Below are 22,908 nucleotides of genomic sequence, written 5' to 3'. Positions count from 1 at the left end.
TTGAAGTGAAAAACCTCTCGAGTAGCCATAACAGCCTAATCATGACAGAAGAAAAGGAGGAATTCAGGTGATATTACAGACAGCTGATGGAAGCTGGGCAGACCAAAAAGTTGCAAACAATTTCCACCAAAGAACGTTTGTTTTCTGTTCCCAACCCAAGTTTTTTTTTAACCAAAACTGTCCTGTAACCATAACCACACAAAGTTATGGAAGTAGTCATTACTATGATGTTTTCCTAGAATGGATTCTGAATGGGATGCCAGTATGCTATGTCAGTGAAAAATACTGAAGCTGAAAAGAAACCTTGAAAATTAAACAAACTTTTAAAAAAAAATTTTACTTCATAGAAAAACAACATGTTTTTAAATGGCCTTCACAGTCCGCAAAACTGGATTTAATAAAGTTGAGCATAATGAACAATAATAAGCTGTACTGTACAGTGTTTGCAAGATAATGTGTGAATGTTTTGGAGCTAGAAGTGTTCTGAAAGAGCAAGTATGAATAAGAATATGAATAGAAATACTTTGCCGGACCCAAGAAACCTTTGGAGGCTGTGATGACTGCCAAAGGAGAATAATACTAAGTGATGCCTGATTGCAAGACAGATTTGATCATTTTACTTGTCATTTTGGTCGTTTGGAAATAAAAACAAATTGAGAGTAAATGAGCATCTTCAGAAAAATGTCACAATTATGAGTGGGCTTAAAAATCAGCCAATTAGTTCATCAAGCCACTGCCTGTAATTTATATGGCTTGTACTTAACCTAAGTGTTTGACCAACCCTGCTCACTTTTTTCTGTTTAAAACTTTAAAACTAAAATGTATTAGCTAGAAACATCATATTTGTGTTTGTTTAATAAAATGGAAGACATACCGGTATGTATTCAGACCTCCTCGTCTGGTAAGTCTTGTACATCTTCTTGCAAAACCTGGAGAAGCATCCCTGAATACCAAGGAGTTGTGTAACAGCACACAGACAACCAAGATCATTGGGTAGCACTAAATGGGGGAACAAACCTCAACAGAATATGTCCTCTCACGGCTTTATGAAACATCCTTTGCCTTTAAAGTATCTCAATTCCTTCCACAGGCTTCTATAATGCATTTAATCATCTGTTGTATTAGAATGCGGCTGAAGTAATGTCTACAAATACAATGCAATTCTGTTCTTGTGGATAAGAAACTCCTCATGTTGTTTGCTCTTGCTTCCATGGAGGAAATTAAAGTATATAATCTAATAAAGAATCTACTCAAATGAAGAGAGTCTGCCACCCAGTGCATCTATCTCATTCTGTGCTGTCTAGTAACGACAAGGAGCACTAGCTCGGGAGCACAATTAATTACACCATGATATTTTTCCAGAGGGAAAAGCTGAAAATAAAGTTTGCTGTTGGAATGACAGCACCTCTAATTTGTTATGACCTATAGGCATAGTACATTTGGATATTTAGGCTTCATGGCCACTGAGCATTATTATGAATCAATTTGGCTGATCTGTTAGATCTTGATGGCTTTATATACTTATGCTTTTTGTATTATTCATGAGACAAATTTCTAACTGTGTAATGAGGATGAGCATACTGATAGTGTTTGAAACTGCATGTAACATTTCTTTCACACACATTGGGAATTTTCTACTTAATTAATTACCAATGTTTAAAAAATGGCCTCTGTGTATTTTAGGGAGTTCTTGAGCCTCCAAGGCAAACATTTACAGATTTAATGGTCAACTAGCAGAGAGAAAGAAAGCAGTAAAAACCTGATGGTTTGCACCGCTCCAGTTTCTAGTCTGATGTGATATCACAATTACAAGCAATCCATTCCACTCTAGTGCTTCCATAGGTTTGACTTTTATTCATGAATGTAGCTCTAACCCTAAAATAGCAGAATTATTGCCAGTCCCTGTCCATTAACGCCATCTTCCTGGGCTTGTTGCTCCTACTTAGCAGACAGACACAGTTCAAAAACACCTGGAAGCTTAATGAAAAGACAATGATCTACCCATGAGAATCCATGTGACCCAAGGTCATCTAACAATGATAAATGGCCAATAAATGGCAAATCCTTGGCAGTTCAGGTTTAATGACTATGTAGCAGTAACAGTGCTAACTGTGGCCAGAAGTGGCAAATATGGGATAATGGCATATATAGCATATAATAGCACAAAACCTTTTTGCCTCATTAGCGACCTACATGAGAGCGAGTGAAACTGGGCCACCACCTTGACCTTTATTGCATGTCATACTCCTCTCTCTACCCATGTTTCTTGTTTCTCTGCACTTTCATTTTTATAATTTTTTCATAAGGCAAAAACTCCACACAGACCAAATCTTCTAAAAAATACACAACAGTATCTAAATTAGAGAAGAATCAGAAAGTCAGAAGATTGTCTTAAGCTTTAACGATTAGTCAGTTAGTTGCCATCGGTTAAATTTAATCAACATTTTGATCATTTAATAATTTAAGAAGAAAAAAATACAAATTATCGGATTCAAGGTTCTCAAGTGTGCATATTTTTCTGGTTTCTTGGTGTTCTGTGATAGTAAACTGAATGTCTTTGGGTTGCAGACTACTGTGGACAAAACAAGGTATTTGAGGACACCATCACGTTTTTCACCTTTTTATGGACCAAACACCGAACTGATTAATTGTGGAAATAATGCAAAGAGTAATCATTAATAAAAATACTAGTTCATTTCAGCCCTAAAACTGGCTCATTAATCTCAGTTACACAGCAATATCTATTATAACATTTTCTATTATAACTTCCTGGTCGCAGCAGACCAAGCATGTCCGCACCTGAAAAACCTCCCAGATGTATTCAATTTGACCAAAGTTTAGTTATATTTCTAATTATTTCAGCATTTTAATTGTAAGAGAAAAATCTGGTTATTGGACATTGATCTGAAGTTGATGTTAAAAGGTGTCCAATTTAGTATTTGATCTCAGACGGCACTATTTAGCAGTGTTTTAGCAAGTTGTTAACAAGTGCACACAAAGGCATGCTGATGGAGCAATTCACATCCTGCAACTGGTTTCATTCTCTTCCACTTATCGACAGTTGGGCTTTGTAAATGTTACGTGAGGGTGGAAATGCATTCAACGTATATGTGAGAAATATTGAATATATAAATTCCCAATCGTTTTGTATCTAAATGACTAATTGGGGAAATGATTTTTTGAAACTGGTCCAGCATTGAGGGAGTATTGAACGGGCTGTGATGTAATCCTTTGGGGACAATTGTATCCCGTCAATGTATGCCCAATAGAAAGTGCTTGTGTTTGCCACTGACAGGCTCATAGTTGTATTATAAATATATGGCAATGTTAAAGAAAGGACCATACAGAAAAAATAGAACTTTTATGTGATCTCTTATTTTATTCTGTCTACCAATGTCTGGCTCAAGGAGAAGTGCTGGGAGGAGTTTGTTGTGTTGAAGTACAGAAAGCATTGCTTAGTGTTATCTAAAAGCTGATTATTTCACTGTTTTCCTGCAACAACAAACTCGCGAGGTTTCAGGGCAACAATTCTCTTTGGGCGAGACTTGGTTAGACACAATAACAAACAGACAGGATCAAATGGAAGGTGAAGAAAATAGTTTTATTTCTGTGTGGTTCTTTCTATAATGCTGTCAAACACTTACAATAACAATCGGAGTCTGTCACTGGCAGCAACATGCACTTTTAGTGGACGTTAACTGACAGGACGCAATTGCCCCCCAAGGATTACATTGTAGCCCGCTTTACGGCTGCAGGGTGCAGCAGTCTCGCTCAGTAATGGACCAATTTCAAAAGATTTTGTCCCCATTAGTCACTTCGACACAAAAAGGTGGTAGGGTCCAGGTTGAAAAATCCCACTGGGTCCCTTCAAAGCACAATCACATGCAGTCAGTTATCATCTGATACTGTTAAGATTTCCCAAAATAGTGGATTGTTTTTAAAAAGAAAGCACTTGAACTTCCTTATGTTTCAACATAATGATCACCAGGAGTTAAATAAAATGCAATGGTAATGAGGTAATTAATAAAAATGACTAAATGATTTATTAGGTCATATTTATATATCACCATGTGTAATTTTAAAATGAAGTGAAGTTAAAGACATTCATGATTCATTTTAATAATATGTAAATGTATGCAGCATGATATCTGCTCTATAGGTGCAAATGGGGTGTCCATAATGTATGAACTTTCTTTAATATGTACTGTTCTGGACTCCCAACCCTGCACCATAGTAAGGCCATATAAAATACATACAGTCTGATTGGATTGTATGTGAATATCAATATACATGGTCTCAATCCATGACATTATCGCTGACTGTGCCCAATGCAGTGAAACCAGACATCTAGGAATGTTTTTCAAATGCCACAGCCTATAACACCATACTTGTAAAATGTTACTAAAGTAAAGTAATTAAATATGAATTAACCTCAGGTTGTCATAAAACACCTCTGTGTTTTATGATTTAATTTTTTTTTTGTTTTTACTGTTTCTGTCATTTGCACTGTGTATGTTATTATTTTTGAGAAAATAAAAATGGTCTATGACTAAGTGTTTACCATTACTTGATGTCACTGTAGTTGCAAAAGTCATATCTGTTTTTTATTCGTGTAGTGTGTTTGTATTTCTTGTGAAGAAAAGAAAAGGGAAAAGAAACATTTTATACAACTAAATGTATATTATCATTACTAGGTGTCATTCTAAAAGCAAAGTTCATATCAAGGGCATTGGGTAATAAAGCAAGCTGAGACCTTTACATTATCACTTAAGTCCTCAAATAATAAGACAACCTAAAAGCATAAAAGTTATATAACACTGCTATATTGTTTGGTATGTTAGCTGTTTTGAGTATGAAAGTTGTCACTTTTAAGACCAAATGTTTTGTTAGTACAAACTCAGTTCAGTTCATATTAGATCCTGAGCAATACTGGGTTTTTATAATCGATACCAGTATATTTGAGATTTTCGAACATCCAATAATGGTACAGTATACACACCACTATTCATTTTTAACGGAAACAAATGACATCATGCAGTTTTGATAAGTATCACTTAACATTTGTTATTAAATAAGTGTAGTGAAGTGTAGTGTATATAGCCTACTGAGTATAACACTTTTGTATAACAAAAGTATAACAAATTTGTTAAAAAAAACACTCTCTCTTTGCTGTGGTGGACAAACTACAGCATGGAATGGCAAAACTGTTTCTAAATTATCAACATAAACATAATACATTATCTCACATTTCCATACCGCAGTTTGGTACTTAAGGGCCAATATCTTAACACTGTGATTTCAAACACACATTGTGATGCAAATGCTGAGAGTAAGTATCACCATGTGGGAAGAGAGAGAGAGAGAGAGAGAGAGAGAGAGAGAGAGAGAGAGAGAGAGAGAGAGAGAGAGAGAGAGAGAGAGAGAGAGAGAGAGAGAGAGAGAGTATGTGGTTTGTTAGCAGTTTGTTAGCAGTGCACAGACAAACAAAAACCGTAACCGTTCTGCTCTGCTGTAATTCAAGTAATTGAAAAAATAATACATGTTTCTGGCACACAGAGAACAAACACCTGAGATACATTTACTGCAAATGAGGAAAGTCAAGAGGTCTTCAATGTTATCTAGTGAGGCTGGTGAAAATGGCAAGTTAATGAATCACAGCCAAAGCAAATAGATAGCCTGTTGGTATTTTTTCTTTATAATGGATACCAGTATGTTAATTTCACATATTATGAATATTCAGCACAATTATTACTTTTACAAGTAAATATAAATACCAGTAAACACCTTCAGAAAGATTAAATGGATATCTGTCAAACATCATGTTACATGTATTTTTAGGTCATTAGGCAAAACAATTTCAATGAGCTTAACATTATTGTGAATCATTAGAGTTAGGCCAATAAAGAAGTTTGAGCCTGGGCTGCCTAGGGAAATTGTTTTTCTGTTTTCAAATTATAATACACTAATTTATGAACACCACATTGGCATTACAGATGAGATAATTACCAACATTATTACTACAAAATGGAACTTTGTGTGCGTGTGTATGCATGAGAGAAAGTCGGTCCTTGTGGGAGTATTTTGGCTCACCGCTGATAGAATAAATGACTCTTCAGTTACATAAATGCTACTGAAGGTTACCACTTATATGAACTACTTGTAGTTATTGCCTTAAAGTGATACTCCAACCAAAATGTGTTTAGTATTGTACTGTAAACTGTACAGTGTAGATTTAAAAAGGTCATTGTTTTTGGTTGTTTTGTTCTTAACAGCAACTGTTGTCGCTTGAATTTCTGTCAACTGCAGTGTACTGTAGTTTAGAAACTGTACAGGTAGTGTATTTTGTGTTTTGGCATATGTTGGTAAAAATACAACAATATCTAAACTTAAATTAACTGACTTTTCGCCACTTGGGTGCAACAGAAATAAGTTATTACACATATTGATGTTGACCCAGTTTTAAGTTGAAATGGCAAATATGTTGGCAAACCTTATTTACAAATGGGCATCATTTAACAATAAATGGCTACGGAAATTAAGCCTAAATCAACAATTCATCTCTATATTCATAGTCTTGACTCACCCAAATTTTCATAATTTCTTTTTAAAAACTTTTGCTTGAATGATTACCTTCTAAAACTGTGATGATTGACAGACACTTTTAGAAAATCATTTGTGCAATTGTTGTATCCTGAATGGCTGATTACAGGCTTTGTTATATATGATTTCATGCAGCGCAAAAAACAAAACAACCTTTACTGCAATAATTTGATCAGATTTGACTCAATTTATAAAAATTGTGTTACATTTATTGCAGCCTCCAAAGCCCAAATTACAACTCTAAATTACACCTCTATGTCTTGCAGTCTTAGTCCACGGTGATTTCTTTAAAAATGTTTTTTAGCACAATAAATCTATTTCTGTTGGCGAATGTTCTTGCCTTAAGGTGCTCATGCGTAAAATTATCACTGCTGAACCCGCTCTTTGTGGTTATCTTCCAAACCACTCAAATTCCTTTAGATATTATTCACACTAAATTCCTCAAAGAGGTTATAGGGTTTATTGGCTTGCTCTCTACTATGACTGCCTTCCTTTCCACTGATTCTTGATTATTTAATAAGGCAAATGTTCAGCCTCTGCTGCAAAAAAAGCAGTCACCCGTGATCCATGACTTCATAATAACCATGCACCTATTTCAAAGCTGCGTGTTTTATCTTAAAAGCTTTAGAGAACATATTACAAAGCAATGTCAGGAGGTGATGGAATGTGGTAACAATTGAAAAATGACTGGTTCCACTAGTTTTCTTTGTCCCTGAGAAGATAAAGTATCTCTTTCTCAATTTTTTTCCATTTCGCATTTTTCAATGCATGGCTTACAAATTCCTTTTCAAAGTGCACAGTACCTCCTGACTACAGTATTCTATGGTATCATATGGCTTCCACTAGCTCTAAAACTACTAACAATATGGCCACAGACCTAAAACACACAAAAGTAGCATTTCCTAAAGTTGTATTACTTATATTTTCCATTACTCTATATTAAAGATGGAAGACAAATTGCTAAGTTATTCTTAATAAATGTTAAAACCAGTATGGATATTCAAAATGTTCTATTTCACTATGGCATTGATCTCTGAAAAGGCTCCAGCCACTCAATTTTGCATTCCTGTGCACTAAATTTGCATCTACACTATGTACTCAGCTAATAAGGATGAAAGTACTCAACCTATAGAGGCTGCCTATATGGACAACAAATTGCCCCTCATCCACTTTTCTGTAGCTCAGTACAATTATTGCATCATCAAGGATGACTATTTAGAGACTCGCTCATCAAATCCCACCTAACCTTGACAGGGTTGACTAGATCTGCAATGGCTCTGCTTCATGTGGCTCAGCTCTGAGCGCTAACATGTGCTGTGGAATATTAAGCATATTCTGTATTGATGTGGGTCTGCTCACCCATGGAAGAATCTGGGCTCTTACGAAGCAATGTGAAGAAAATGATTTTCTAACTTACAGGATCCCCTTCGATACCTTGTTCCTCAGAGAAATCTCCCACTGAGACCACCTGATAACACTTAAACATTTAAACCCACGTTCAATTAAATATAAGACTTCTGGTTTTGAATATTAAATCAAATGGCTGTTATACATCACCCTCATTAGTTGTCTGTGGTCTCGCCTAATTAAATACATTTGCCTTAGTGGTTAGTTTACTGTTGACCTGTTTACCCAGAAGATTTGTTTAGTATTACAGTATGTCTGCAACATGTTGACACTAGCCATTAGTTCTTTAAATCAAGTACATTAACCACACTGTAGAGTTTCCATGTTAAAAACACTTGCACTGTGATGTTCAACACTATTGTTTTTTTTATCAAGTTATCAACAGCAGTGTAGGCACGTCAGTACTATCTTACAGATACTGTATACTGCAATTTCCGTACAGAAGAGAAGAGGCAAAGATACTATATGTTTGAGATAGCTTTGAGACAGTATTACATAGTCATTCCCCCAGAGAGCTCTAGCAACTTCATATTTCAGTTAAATATCCTGCTCAGTACATAGCTTGATCAGTTCTTTATTAGCCATATTTACAGGATTCTTATTAAAAAATTGTAGTTCATGTTATATATTTTTTAAAAGATTATCGGATTATATACTTTTATTAGATCCGTTTAAACTGTGAAATATTGATATTAATATCAGATTCAAAATGATCTATCAGGCTCTGAAATTAACAAATTCTGTTATTGAAGTGGACCATACCAAATGAGAAATGGGACATACCATAAGCATGGAGTGTGTGTGTGTGTGTGTGTGTGCCTATACATGATGTACTTTCATAAATTAATTGGTGTTCATTATACCACTCTTGCAATGTTCATCAATATATCATCATGGATCATATCCTATATGCCATTACAACCATATAGAAAGCAATTCTCATTCATAATGATTCAAGCTGCATGACTGCCGGTACAAAAACTTAGCAGTTAACATGTTGAACGATATACATTAACAATTTGAAAAAATACATTTATTTCTTGCCAAGTAGTCAGAGGGGAGGATTAATAATTGATAATACGCTTATATTTTTACATTAATACATTACTCTGACTGTCTTTCTAGTAGATTTTTTATTTTATTTCCCTGAATAGAACAATTCAAAACCACAAAAGCAAGACACAATCATTTCACTTGAAAAAATTCCACTTGCTATAATTTATTGACCATAATACTGAAAGTATTAAAACTTAGACGTGAAGTGATAGAAACTCTGCAAACATTCAGTAAGAAGTGATACCACTAAATCAACAACATACAATTAAACAAATAAATAATTAGGATAAGAAACAGACAACTGAATTGGATAATAGAATCCAAATGACAACAGCATGTAACACATTTGAGTTTTGTATGATAACAACAAATTGCATAAAATGGCATGTAAGAGAGGTTAAATAGATTTGAAACCCCCTGATGCAGAAAATGAAATCACAGGCTATGTGATAGTGTTTGTGTGTGTGTGTGTGTGTGTGTGTGTGTGTGTGTGTGTGTGTGTGTGTGTGTGTGTGTGTATTTGTTAAAATTACTGAGAGTGCGTTGGCAGTTTATTATAATTTCATCTTCCATCAAATCCATTTGCATTTTGTGTTTATCTGGAAGTCTTTCATTTGTTTCTACATTTGTTTCAACATGATATGCTGTTATAAATCCTTTAGGATTTCGCATAAACTGGGTGGAAGCTCTGGCACTGCAGAAACATTCACTTCTTTTCAATGTGCAATACTGCCACCACATTAACAGGTGAATGAAACAGCAACAGATGAGTGAGAATGGCTTCATAAAAGACATTATCATGATTGGGGGCGTCAGGAGGGTGGCTTTGACCAAAGCCAAGACACTGGGATTTTGAAAGCGGCAATCTCAAAGGTATTCGATCAAAGGACCAGAACAAAACGGGACATCTCATCAAAACATTTGCTTTGTGGGAGCTGGCCTTTGGTGCATGAATGTAAACGATTTCAGGTGGCTTTGGCTATAACAAGTAATTGCCAGTCTACAACAAAGACACACTGGCAGGAAGACCAACAACACTTTATCCCCTCAGGTCAAAACTGCACACTGCAGTTTCTATTAGTAAGTGAACTAGTAAAAAAATGACTGAAAATGAATGAATCAGGCTGAATTCTTCAAGCGCCAATCAAAACTATGAGATTTCGAACTATCATATATATTTTCTAGTAGGCTCTGTGTACATTTCCCAAAATACTTTGACATGTAAAACCAACAGCTGTCATTGGTTTAGAGAAGTGGCTCACAGATCTACTCTTTCCAGGGGGTCTCATCTGCCTTAAGAGTATGTATGCCAGTTAGCCAAGTCAGTGAATCCTAAAAAAAATCTCAATTAATCTTTAGATCATTTTTTCAATCGTTTCATTTATAAAATGGCAGAAAACTGTTCCCAGAGGCCAAGTTGATGACTTCAAATAGCCTGCTTCATCCAACCAACAGTCCAATATTGCGATGTAATTAGTGCTTATTTTCATTATCACTAAATATCATGATCATTTTCTTAATTTGATTCATTGTCTTGTCTATAAAAAGGTCACAACTACTGAAAAATGCCTGTTATAATCTGTTCGAGTGACACAGAAATGCTTCAAATGCAGCACACACATTTTTTGCATTTTTACTATATTACTTTTTATTAATGTTAATTATTCAATTATCAAAATAATTGTTTAATAATAATTTTCTATTGATCGACTAATCAATCAATCCACTAATCAAGCAGCATTGTGCGAGATGCTTAAAAAGTTATTGCATACCCTTAACTAAGTAGTCAACAGCAAAAATAATTTGTTGTTACTCTGTACATTGCTTTCTGTTATTCGGCTCAGCTGCGTCAAGCTCAACACTGAGACACCTGACATATAGCAACATCTCATTTAGAATTACAGTAACACATATACTGTCTTGCACTGTTTCATAGACTATTACATCCTAAAATGTGTTAATCTATGAAGATGATCCCAGGGCGCCATTGAAACTAGCAGGAAAACATTCACTAACAAGAGCAAAAACTTAGAGATGTTAAGCCACACTAACAAGTACAACAGCTCTAATGTGGGTTACATCATCATAGTTCTTGCATTTAGAGAAAAAACATCAGTTCAGCTATTCTGGAAATCAAGAAATATTTATAATTCACAGTTCAGTTCAACTTTCAGTCAGTTTTATTTATATAGCACCAAATAACAGCAGAGTTATTTCAGGGCACTTTCCACATCGAGCAGGTCTAGACTGTTCTCTTGTATTTGCAGACACCCAACATCCCCCCACGAGCAAGTACTTGGCAACAGCAGTATGGACAAACTCCTCTTTTAACTGGAAGAAACCTCGGGGGCAAAACAGAGCTGCCTTGACCGGTTGAATTGAGAGAGAAAGTTCACAATAAGAAGCCCATTGCTGTCCACCACAAGAGCGTTAATGCCACAGGTGTGGTTAGAGGACACTGGAGCCGCCTACAACTGATGAGCCTGTATTTCAATGATTGCAGAATGTCTCATCAGTGTTGTTCTACAGAGGAAAGGAGGAACAGACCTGGCTACATATTTAACAGCAAGAAAACAGATAGTGGATTTATCTTTCATACACAAACACTGCACCATATTTCACCATTTCTGTGGAAAAGGAAGGAAGGAAGGAAGGAAGGAAGGAAGGAAGGAAGGAAGGAAGGAAGGAAGGAAAAACATTCGATGAGTAGAGAGCTAGGCATTTTTATAGAGTTAGATTAATTGTTTTAAAAAGGTAATTAGAAAAGCAGTTCTTCCTTTTGTCTTCATAGTGTTAGACATGTTAGAGTTATTTTTATTTTTATAAACTCTGATTTCTTCATCAAAAGTGTCTTCTGCATATAGCATATTTCTCTGAGTGTGTATCTTTTAATAGAAGCATCTGACCAAAAAGAAAAACATGATATCCTTCCCATTAACACATTTGAGATGAACTCAAACAGAGATGTTTTTCATGTGCTTTGCTCATATTTTCCCCGTAATATTTTATGTAGCAAAAAATGCTCAATAAAAATGTCAAGTAGTGCCATAATACTTATTAATAGTAATAAATGGTTTTATCCCTAAGCAACTATTTAGTGCCTTAATTCCAGCAAATATAATCTAATCCCTCTGAGGAAAATGCTGAATACCAGGGGCAGAGGAGGCAACTGAGGAGGCAATACAGCATCCATCACTTCCTCAGTCATAATCCGTCCCCCACATGTTTGAGGTTAGAGTGGATTTAAACTCAAATAACATTCACTGCCATTCTCTCCATCCTTAGTCTGTGCATCACCATTAGGGTAATGGTGTTCAGCTCATATGCACGGTAAAAAATGGATTTAGGATCCATTAGCTTATTAGGCGCAAAATGACATTATCTCCCCTCAATGTGAACTCCATAGCAGCCATTCGAAGATAAATTATGCTGTAGTAACACCCCCTGATCTGTCAATCAATCCTCTTATCAGTTTGTCTCCCCCGGGGATTGCAATCACCCATTCACTCCATGATTTAAATGAGTCTAAGTGCACTGACTGATCCATGCAGTATGTTTGTAGAAGGATGAATCTAAAGGAGAGATATTCGGAAGAATTGGAAATGCTTGAATAGAGATAAACACCTCTTAGAGGGTGCATGGAGTATATAATATGTTTTTAATCTATGTGCTATGTAGAGTTCAGTCTAACCTGAATTGGGCTTATATGATTGACTCCGATTGTAAAAGTGTTCTCAATTAAATTTCTGATGGTCAATAAATGACAGTATATTGGAAATATGTGTACCTTAGATGTGGCTCTCCCAGACTTTTGTCCCTTTTAAGGAGCTGTATAAATATGGTGTCTTGTTATACCACTTAAATCTATAAATTTTGAAGCTGGTTAAACAAAAACTTCCAGTGTGGCCTTGGGAGGATGAATAAGTGTGTCTCTGAAGGGTTAGCTGTACTCCAAATTGGGATCCCTCTTCCCCTTGCTTCATTATCACAACTTTCTCTTTGTGTCTGCTAGGAGGCTAATTAAGGGGGGACAGAAAGAGCGAGAGAACAAGACCCCACTGATGGAAATCAAATGAGAAGGACAGGAATAGGAGAAGAGAGGAATAATCGGTCGTCTGATGAACACTTACAGTGCCCTTGATGAATGGCGCCAATGCCTTCCCCAAAATGGATGAGAGAGGCAAGTGAGAGAAGTGCCAGGGACAAACTAGACTTTGTTCTTGTAAAAAGGACGAGTAAGCCGAGTGTAGGAAGAACCAAGAGTAAGTAGAATCAGCTTAATTTAGTAGCTTGAGTCTTAATGCGTGTCCCCCTACTGCCTCACAGACAGACCAGAGAGCACAAATTAGCTTGCCAGGATTCATTCTTTCACCCTTTCTTTCAATTTACACAGCTGTAGTAAGTATGCCTACACTGCTGTTCTCTGCAAGACTGTGCAAACATTTTACCCAAGCACAATGAAGTCATGTATTTAGAGCTGCAAGTGACAATTATTTTCTTTATGAGATAATCTGTTGATTTAGCGATTAATTGATTAATTGATGTAACAATATAGTTGCGACACTTGCTTCAAATTGCAGTTCAAATATTTGTTTTTAGGGCTGCAAATAATTATTTTCATGATTTCTTTCTTGAATACTTAAATCATTGTGTACAAAATGGCATAGTCAAATCAGGCAGAAATGGTGAAAAGTGCCGTCACAGTCTCCTAAAACTCAAGGTGACATCTTCAAAATCAATTACAGCTGCACCAATTAGTCAATTAATCAATTAGTTGCTAACTATTTCAATATTCAATTAATCGAGACATTTGAGACTTTTTTTTTTTAAGTCCAAATTATCTTCCTCTACCTTCTTAAATAGCAACATTTTGTGATAGTATGACACATATATGATAGTAAATTGGGTTAAAATTGGGTTGTGAACTGTTGGTTGAGATGCAAGAAAACATTAGAGGATGTCATCTTGGGCTTTGAGAAACTTTTCTCTTCATTTTTCTGACATTTTATGGATCTAATAACTAATCCATTAATGGAAAAAATAATCATTAGTTGCTGCCCTAACATCAATTGCTTGTATTTTCCAACTCGCAGTCCAAAACTTGGAGACATTCAATTAACAATAACATAATTACATAATAAATTACATAATACAGACAAAAGCTGCAGATCTTCACAATTGAGTATCTGGACCTACATAATGTTTGGCATTTTTAATTAGATAATGACTTAAGTGAGTACTCGGTCACTTCAATATTTGAGAGATAATTTTAATAATAATAATGATACACCAATCATTTCTGTTCTATGTGCACAGAGTGACTTTAAGAGCAGAAGCAATGCATTCCTCTCTCTACCTCCTCACAGTGGGTCAATCAATCACTGAGTTTTCCTTTAAATCCTTTGTGACAAGTGACCTTGCAAAATGGCTTTTGTCAACATCTCTGCATTGTAATTCATGCTAAACGACACAGCTACGACGGTGCCAGTGAAGCACGATTCAAATTGCTTATCTAATCTAATACAAAAGTCCACTTTATTAAATAAGCCAAGTCTCATGCCATGTCTGAAAAGAATATATTTTCTAAAACAAAAATGAAAGTCATACCATAAGTTGGAGGCCTCTTTTTTTTTCATTTGAGGACACTGTCCTAAATGCACGGGTTTAGTCTCCAGTCGGGTCTTCAGGGTGAAGCTACTCAGCGTCTACCTTCCCCTGGCAGGCTATAAATTTCAGAGCATGCCACCATTTGATTAGCATGTAGATGAATGTGCCTGTTGTCTCTATTCCTCTAAGCATTCCCAGACATGATAAAAACCCAATCATGCCAAAAGCCCAGGAAGTCCATTTCAAAATCTCAATTCACTCAGCCTCCGGTTTCATAATTAAGGGGAAGCACATGACAGCGCAAAAGCAAAAGGATGCCTATGAGTGTCTGCTCGCTGTGACTGAAAATACACAATGGCTTTGTACTGTGTTGATTTTATAGAAAGGAGTGGTAAATGGTCACATTTACATTTCCTCACGGAACTGTGGAAAGCAGAGAGAGTTATTTGTCTTCAGGGCAAAAAGAGGATGAGAGAAAGAGCATAAGACAGTTAAAACAATGCAGTGTTTTTTGACCATCACAACAAATGTTCCCTCTTCAGAGACAAACCTGTCGGGCCACAGAGAGTGCTATCTGAATGGCATTACGGTTTGTTTACTGCCCTAGTTGTTCTTTGTAGGTATTATTATAATCTCTTTGAAACACAATTCTACAGAAACAGACAATCTCTGATGAATAGACTGCTGTCATGTAGATACAAAGAGTTGTTACACTCTGTGGGGTAAAGAAGTGGATAGCACAGACTAGCGCTGCTCATATTTACACTGCTGAGTTTTATATAAAAGGCGAGACAATTCAGACTGTCACATAATGTATAAAGCTACCTGCTGGCTGACGGGATACTATGTAAGACGATTATTAAAACACACACGCCCCAGTTCAAATGGTTACATAGTGATGCTGCTTATTAAAATAGCAGCTCAGGTTTTGGATCACAGCTCAAAGTTACAAAAGTAGTTGGGATCAACATGCTGTTCAGATTAAAATAGAAATCTAATTGTCCCAGAGGGAATGCATTAAAAAAATAACGAGGGATGACAAGGGAGAAAATATGAAAAATGTGCTTATTGTTTGCATCCTGTGAAAAGACAAAATGATAAAGATAGCTATATCTGATGAGGATTGTGTATTTTCAAAGAGGAGAATAGAAATGAATCTAAACATAAGCAGAAACTGCTTGTCTGTTTTAGGCACCGTCACCATCTATTTACTTTTCTAACAGAGATCCGTTCAAATTATGCAGCATATCTTATCAAATATGGGGAGGAAAAGAAAAAAAGCTGTTGTGTCATTTCTTGCCAAGTGTAGAGTTTGGGTATGTTGTGTGATTCATATCAGTTTGGCTGGCGGACAACCATCTTCTCCGCAGCATGTCTTTATGTAATCACTACAATCACAGAGCAGGGAGGTTTATACACATGTATATCTGACTGCATCATGAAGTGCATAATGGAAGATATATTTTCTCTTCTTCATGTATGAAACAACCTCTAATGGAAAAATCATAATTATGTATTTATTCTTATTTGCACATAATAGCATAAAGTGCTGATACTATAAACATTTGCACATTCCACCACAATACAGTATATAAATATACATTACTTTTATTATCTTACCTTGTATATTTTCATTGTTATGCACCACAATACCAGAGAAAATTATTTGTATGTCTAAATCTACTCAGCAATAAACCTAATTTGATTTTTGAAGAAGTTTTCTTTTAACCTTGAACACAACCTTCCCCTTATTTTGGTCCAGTGGGATATTTTTTAATTCGAACCACAATTTTCCCCTAACCTTAATGAGATTCTTTCTGTGCCTAACTAAACTAACCAAGCCTTAACCACAGCACTGAAAGATCAGAACATATCCAAATACATAGTTATAAAGTTCATCTATAACAGTTTTGGAAAGCACTGACAGATGATGATGTCCTGCTGATCAGAAAATGTTCACATGGCCTTGTTTGGAAGGCAGTGGCCATAAATTACAATGCAATTTGGATCCTTTGCAGGTTGAATCTCTAGTAGCGGCCAGAGTGTCTCAATAGTTAAAAATAATCAAAAGGGACTTTTTGAACTATCATTTGTTCTGGCAATGAGAAAAGATCATTATTGCACACAACAACAATGCTTTTGCAATCACTGAGGCACACAAACCCCTCGAGCAGAATGAGATTGCAATTTGATGCAACGCCATTTTGATTGGAAGAAAAAGCTACTTTGATGATGCATAGATCAAAATAAAATACTTCAAAGGGTAGCATCCAAACTTGTGTAATAGTATCTTTAACATTACATCAAATTTCATCAAAATTTTCTGACAGCAGAAGCTGAAACCATACATAGGGGCACACAGGACATAAAACACAAGCCAGAATCAAACAGCAAAATTGAATCAATCAAGATTTTTAAAGTCTCATAGCATATAATGACCATCAATGTTCTGTGAAGGTTTGACAGGGTCGATCAGCATCAATCAACGATCGCTTTGCCGGAAGCTGAGATGCTTGGCCTGTACTGCATCTTTAAAATGAAACAGATCTCAGAGGGTGATGAAGGTTGTTAAAGTTGAAAAACCTCACATGGATCAGTGGGAATTAAAATAATAGACTACGACAAGGTTGACAAACAAATACCGCCCACAATTACAATATCTTTGGTAGAAAAAAATGGAAAAGAAGTTAAAGATTTATGTTGTTTTCTAAAAAATGAATGCAATATAAAAGCAAATACAAACAATCAACATAGGGACAATAATAGTGAAAATTGTTTCTGCAACTAAAGCAAGGAGGTGAATGTGTAAATAAATCTTATTACTGCTGCTCCGTCATCTGTCATTATGGCACAGTGGGCATACCTTTTCATTAATATACCACTGTGTCATCACAATGAAGCTTTAAATATTCTGTTTACTAAGTTGGCACGGTGCTGAGGTAATGGGAATGTTTGCAACCTATTATTTCCGTTTATCTTGGGAATCCAGTGAATGAACCTCAGCAAACTTAAAATGCATCAGTCACTTTCATTCATTAAAGTGTAGTAAACATAGTCCACTAATGCAAGTTACCTGCTGTTTATTTTGAGATCTCTTTCATGGCCAGGATGTGGAAAATAGTCTGGGAATACAAAAAAAGATGATGTCTGATATAACAAATATACTATTTTAGAAAGCAAAGTGACTCTTCTGTTCTCTAAACAATATTGTACTTTTCTCATTTTCTGCAAATTCAACTGTTGCTGGTAGGACAGTTTTATACTACTTGTCTGATTCATTTTTTTTTTTTATTTTTTTTTAATGTTTTTTTGTTTGTATTGTTTTTTTATGACTGAGCTGTTTCTGAAAAGGTTATTTCCTAAAGTGCAGGTAATCCTCTTTTGGGAACGGTGATGACATATTTAGTGATGATGCAGGCTTTTTGGGTCATTTCAGTGTAGCATCATAGGGTTACCTTGGTGATGTATTCCATTTAAAACAATGGCCATACAAATAGTCTTCACCAGGCGGACTGATATCAAAAATTCAAGGGATGAACTAGTTTTTTTTTTAACTAGGCTCCATGACAAACATACAGAAGGCGAATGTAATTGTTTTATGTATTGATTTATGCATTTCATTTCCTCAACCTACCGTTTCTCTACATGCTCAATGTGAAATTGGAAAGTTCATGGTGAAACTGCGAGTCATCATTTTAGATATTGGTAATAAGCCGGTGGGAGATTTGTGTGTTTTGTATTGCACTTCGGATTGATTATGGATGTTACACTTTTGTATGCATGCCAGAGCTCTTCTTTAAATTACCTCGCTGTCATTGATGTGAACAACACATACTGTAGCTGCTGATACAAAGTCCAGCCGTTCAATATCTAGCCTCAACTCAATGCAGACCCTATTATCAAACTAGATTCAGCCTGGTGTCTGACAAGCGATACAGCAGTGACTTTTTTTCCTCTCTGATCCCCACCTCACTGAGTCATTTGTCTCCACTTTTCTTAACTTCATCCTACACTGTGACATGCAATATGAAAGTCACATGCTTAGCTGAATCAGACATAGCATGATGGATCACGCGATGTGATGTGATGCGATGCATTTGATTATTGGATGATGTTCTACACTGTCAGCTCCACTTCTTCAATAAGTGACCATTGCTGAGTGACCTAATTAGTGCATCTGTCAGTTTTCCTTGAGGCTTAGTAAAGTTCAGAAAACTGTAATAATATTTACTGACATAAGTGGAGGTCTTCTTTATTTCATATTTTGTTGCCAAGAAAGATCATTGTCCTGTGATGACTTCCCAGAGTTTTAAAATCCAATCTGTGAGTATATTACAAACTGTTGTGTATAAATCTGTTACTCCAACTGAACTTTCTGAATCATGCCTTATTGTCTCACCAGTATCTTAAACAAAATGCCACACCAACGCAGACCCCTGCACGGCTGTTTTGGTTTGAATCCCAGTGGTGCAAGAGCTACTCAGATCCTTCACTGCAGTAAAAGTAGCAATGTAAAAATACTCCATTACAAGTAAAAGTCCTGCATGAAAAATCCTACTCAAGTAAAAGTACACAAATATAAGCAGCAAAAATATTTAAAGCATGAAAATGAAATTAGCAGTTTGGTCCCTTTGACTGGTATATAGATTTATATGACATCAATAGACTATTAATAGTGAAGCATCAGTATGTACACAGTAGAGTGCCTTTAGAAGGCACTCTAGTACACAGCATGTTACTGTTGTAGCTGCTGGAGGTGGAGCTAGTTTAATACTTTAGATGTTAGTTTAGACCCTTTGGAAGGGCCCCTCCCAGATATATCTGCGGGGTCATGAGATGATTAATTGGAGAGGAAGTTCTGATACACAAATCAGTTTTTTGGACTTGTTCTCTAATCTTAAAATTTTGGTGAAATATTGGACCATTTGAACATTTATTTAAATGAAACCAAGTTTAATCACTATTTGGTGGAGCCAGTCTACACACTGATTGTTGTAAGAAGTCATTAGGCAAAAAGGTAAAAACCACTGGTTTCATTTTAAAACTTGTTACATTATCCATTGTGTCAAATCTTTATCTGAAAAGTAACTAAAGCTATCAAATAAACGTTGAGTAGTAGAACTTGTGTTTAATTACTGAAGTACGGTACTTAATTAATTTCCAGCACTGCTGATTCCCCACTTAGAACAGAGGAAGGACCCCACCATCCACATATGAAAAAGTACATCCCTCAAACCTCCACAACCAGCAAAGCTTCATTCAGAGCTGGTATGAGCAGGAGTGCTGGATGATTCACTAAAGACTGTAAGAAGACGTTTGCTACTGTCCCTGTCTGTGTCACTTGTTTGTCGAGTAACTGTGAGCTTTATCTGTTATTCTGACACTTTAATAAAGGCATTATTAAAACATTAAATGATAGAATACAAAAACAATCATTACATGAGTGTATTTGATATGGGGACATAAAAAAGAGTGTATTTGAGTGGTGACTTCAAAGAAATCATTTGTAGAGCCATGTCCGAACTTCTGTTCCTTTACAAATAAATTCTTTGAGTTTTTGTTTTTGTTCCACTTAAAAGCCTTATAGTCCTATTAGATTGCTTGCCTCTCTTCTCTTGTCCAACAAAAAAGAATGTCTGATTGCTTTGGGGCGGACAAAGTCCCACAGAGTAGCTCAATTATTGACTTTGCTAAGTCAACCTTTAACGTACAAATCCTGCTCAGACTCTTGTCCTTGTGGTGGCCGAGTGCCCACTGAAGGCATGCATTCAGCTCACAGTCCAGCAGACATTAATTCCTCTCAATCTTCACACTCAATTTAGTCTTGAATGTTCCTGCCAATATGGCTGAGCCTTGGAATTAGAAGTGGTAAATTATACAAATAACCCCTTAATAGCATGCCGTGCCTGAATGAAGTGAACCCGCCAACATGGCAGCGATTTGCAGCGTGGCAAGTGAAATGGAAGGGCAAGTCCAATCATGTACGTACATGTGCTCAGTGAGCAGACTATGGTGGGATAATGAGGATTGGTGCCCATAACACCCAAGTATCCACGGTGTGTTTGTCATTATTTCCTCACAATGCAACAATCTTCACAATAGCAGTCAATAAGAGAGAATACGCCAAATGTATCAGTGACAAAATACGTCTAGCATTTCTGTTTGACCCCATGACAAGACTCAAGTGATGAGTTGTAGAATAAGATGGATTTTCAAAGACAAATCATTTGGTCATTTTGGTCTAGGATAAAGTTATACCAAAAGTTGTTGAGAGTTCACATGCAGGGGCATATTTAGTCATTTGGGGGCCCAAGGCAAACCCAGTCATTGGAGCCCTCCACATTCTCGTACTGCACTGACAAAAGTTTTATTCTCACCTCAACACAAGATCTTCAATGTGGGCAGCAGCAAGTAGGTTCAGCCTGGATATTGTTGTATCTTGTGTTACTAAAAAAAGAAGACACCAGAAAAGATAACGAGGTCAATTGTGAGAACAAACATTTTTACAGTATAATTTTACCAAATGTACCCTTTGTCTTTCTTTCCTTCTCCCTTTTCTCTTTCTTTCTCTCCCTTTTTTCTTTGTGATGTTTTCTTCAGCTCACTTTCTCTGTCTTCCTGTCCCTTTTCTAATTTTTTCTCCTTTGTATTCTTCCACTTTTTCATATTTATTTTGTTTTTTTCTTCTTTCAGGTCATGTCTGTGCATGACAGACTTTTATTATCACACTAAAATGTGTCCAATGAATAATATTTATCACCAAACAAAGATTTTGAATCAACTAAAAAGTGTGAATTTGAGAAAATTATCCTATTTCCTGAGCTAGACAAAGTCCTTAAAATCTTTCTTGAGGAATATTATCTAACAAGTGAATCATCTCAACACTTTTACTGTAATTGATAAGAGCATTAATCAGCATTTAATATAGTTTACCATTTCGAGCGCTTTAATACTCAAATCTTCATGATGAAAAGGGCCACTTGTGTCACTCTCAACTTCATCTCCTCCTGGGCTGACACTGACAGCTGTGCTACTACTGGCAAGAGTGTCTGGCTTGTCCAGTGTTGGGAGGGTTACTTTTAAAATGTATTCCCCTATAGATTACTGATTACATGTCCTAAAATGTAATCTGTAATGTATTCCCTTTGATTACTCAAGTAAAGTAATGTATTCTAAATAGTTTTAGATTACTTTTAGCCTACTTCGAAATCGTCTAGTTGAACGTGTTTATCTGGGACACTGATTTTAGTTAACACTTGCTTTAGAGAACGATCTTATTACTGTCTTCAGAGAAAGTTATGCAAATACACAAAACACAAAAGTGGTACGTTTTGTGCTGCAACTAATACTATTTAAAGAAAAATAGTGCGGTTGGGTAAATCTGTCACAAAAACCGTGTGCTTGCATTGAGGACAATGAGGCAGCCTATCTGCAATTCACCCCCCATGCCATGTAAACAAATAGAAACTGGCTTGAATCAACTCAAAATGATCCAGACACGTTGGAGTAGCTGTTACTAAGAATATTAAACGACCAGACACAACTTTTAACCATAAAAACAGCAGAGGTATGATATAATTTGTAGTTGTAAATTTACAATGATAAGTTTGTTTGCATTTTTCTTTTACGGTTTATTCCAAGAGTCGTGGTGTCATATGACTATATTCATGCTTGTTTAACTGCCCTGAGACGTTTTTAATTTATGGGGGGCGCTGTTGCCCCCGCCGGCGGGGGGGTCTCATGCTTAAGAGGTTAATAGTTACTGGGTTAATTTCTCCATTGTTACTCGTATTTTGTATTTTAAATACGTAACGCTGTTACTCCCCAACCCTGGGCTTGTCAAGTACCTGGATTGGGTGTCACTGTGAAAAGGGTCGACACCTTTTGTAGTTTTGATAAAAAACTGTTTACTTTCCTCTAGGGCTGGGCAATATATCGAGTATACTCGATGTATCGCGGTTTGTTCTCTGTGGGATGTAGAAAATGACTATATTGTGAATATTCGAGTATACATTCAATTTACACGCAGTTTGTTTTTAGTCGCGGCCCGTTGAATTACAGGTTTCTCTCACTCTCTCATCTCTCCACACAGAGAGATAAAACAAGCGCACCTAGTTACTACATCACATTCTGTTGTGCGTGCAACGTCATATGCCCGGCAGCATGTAGCAGCAGTAGCAGCGATCTCAGGTCGCGGGAGCAGCAGGTGATATGGACAAGTGGAGGAGGGAGATTAAT

Source organism: Scomber japonicus, chromosome 1 (genome assembly GCF_027409825.1).
Source record: "Scomber japonicus isolate fScoJap1 chromosome 1, fScoJap1.pri, whole genome shotgun sequence".
NCBI classification, from domain to species: domain Eukaryota; kingdom Metazoa; phylum Chordata; class Actinopteri; order Scombriformes; family Scombridae; genus Scomber; species Scomber japonicus.
This window is presented reverse-complemented; position numbering follows the sequence as displayed.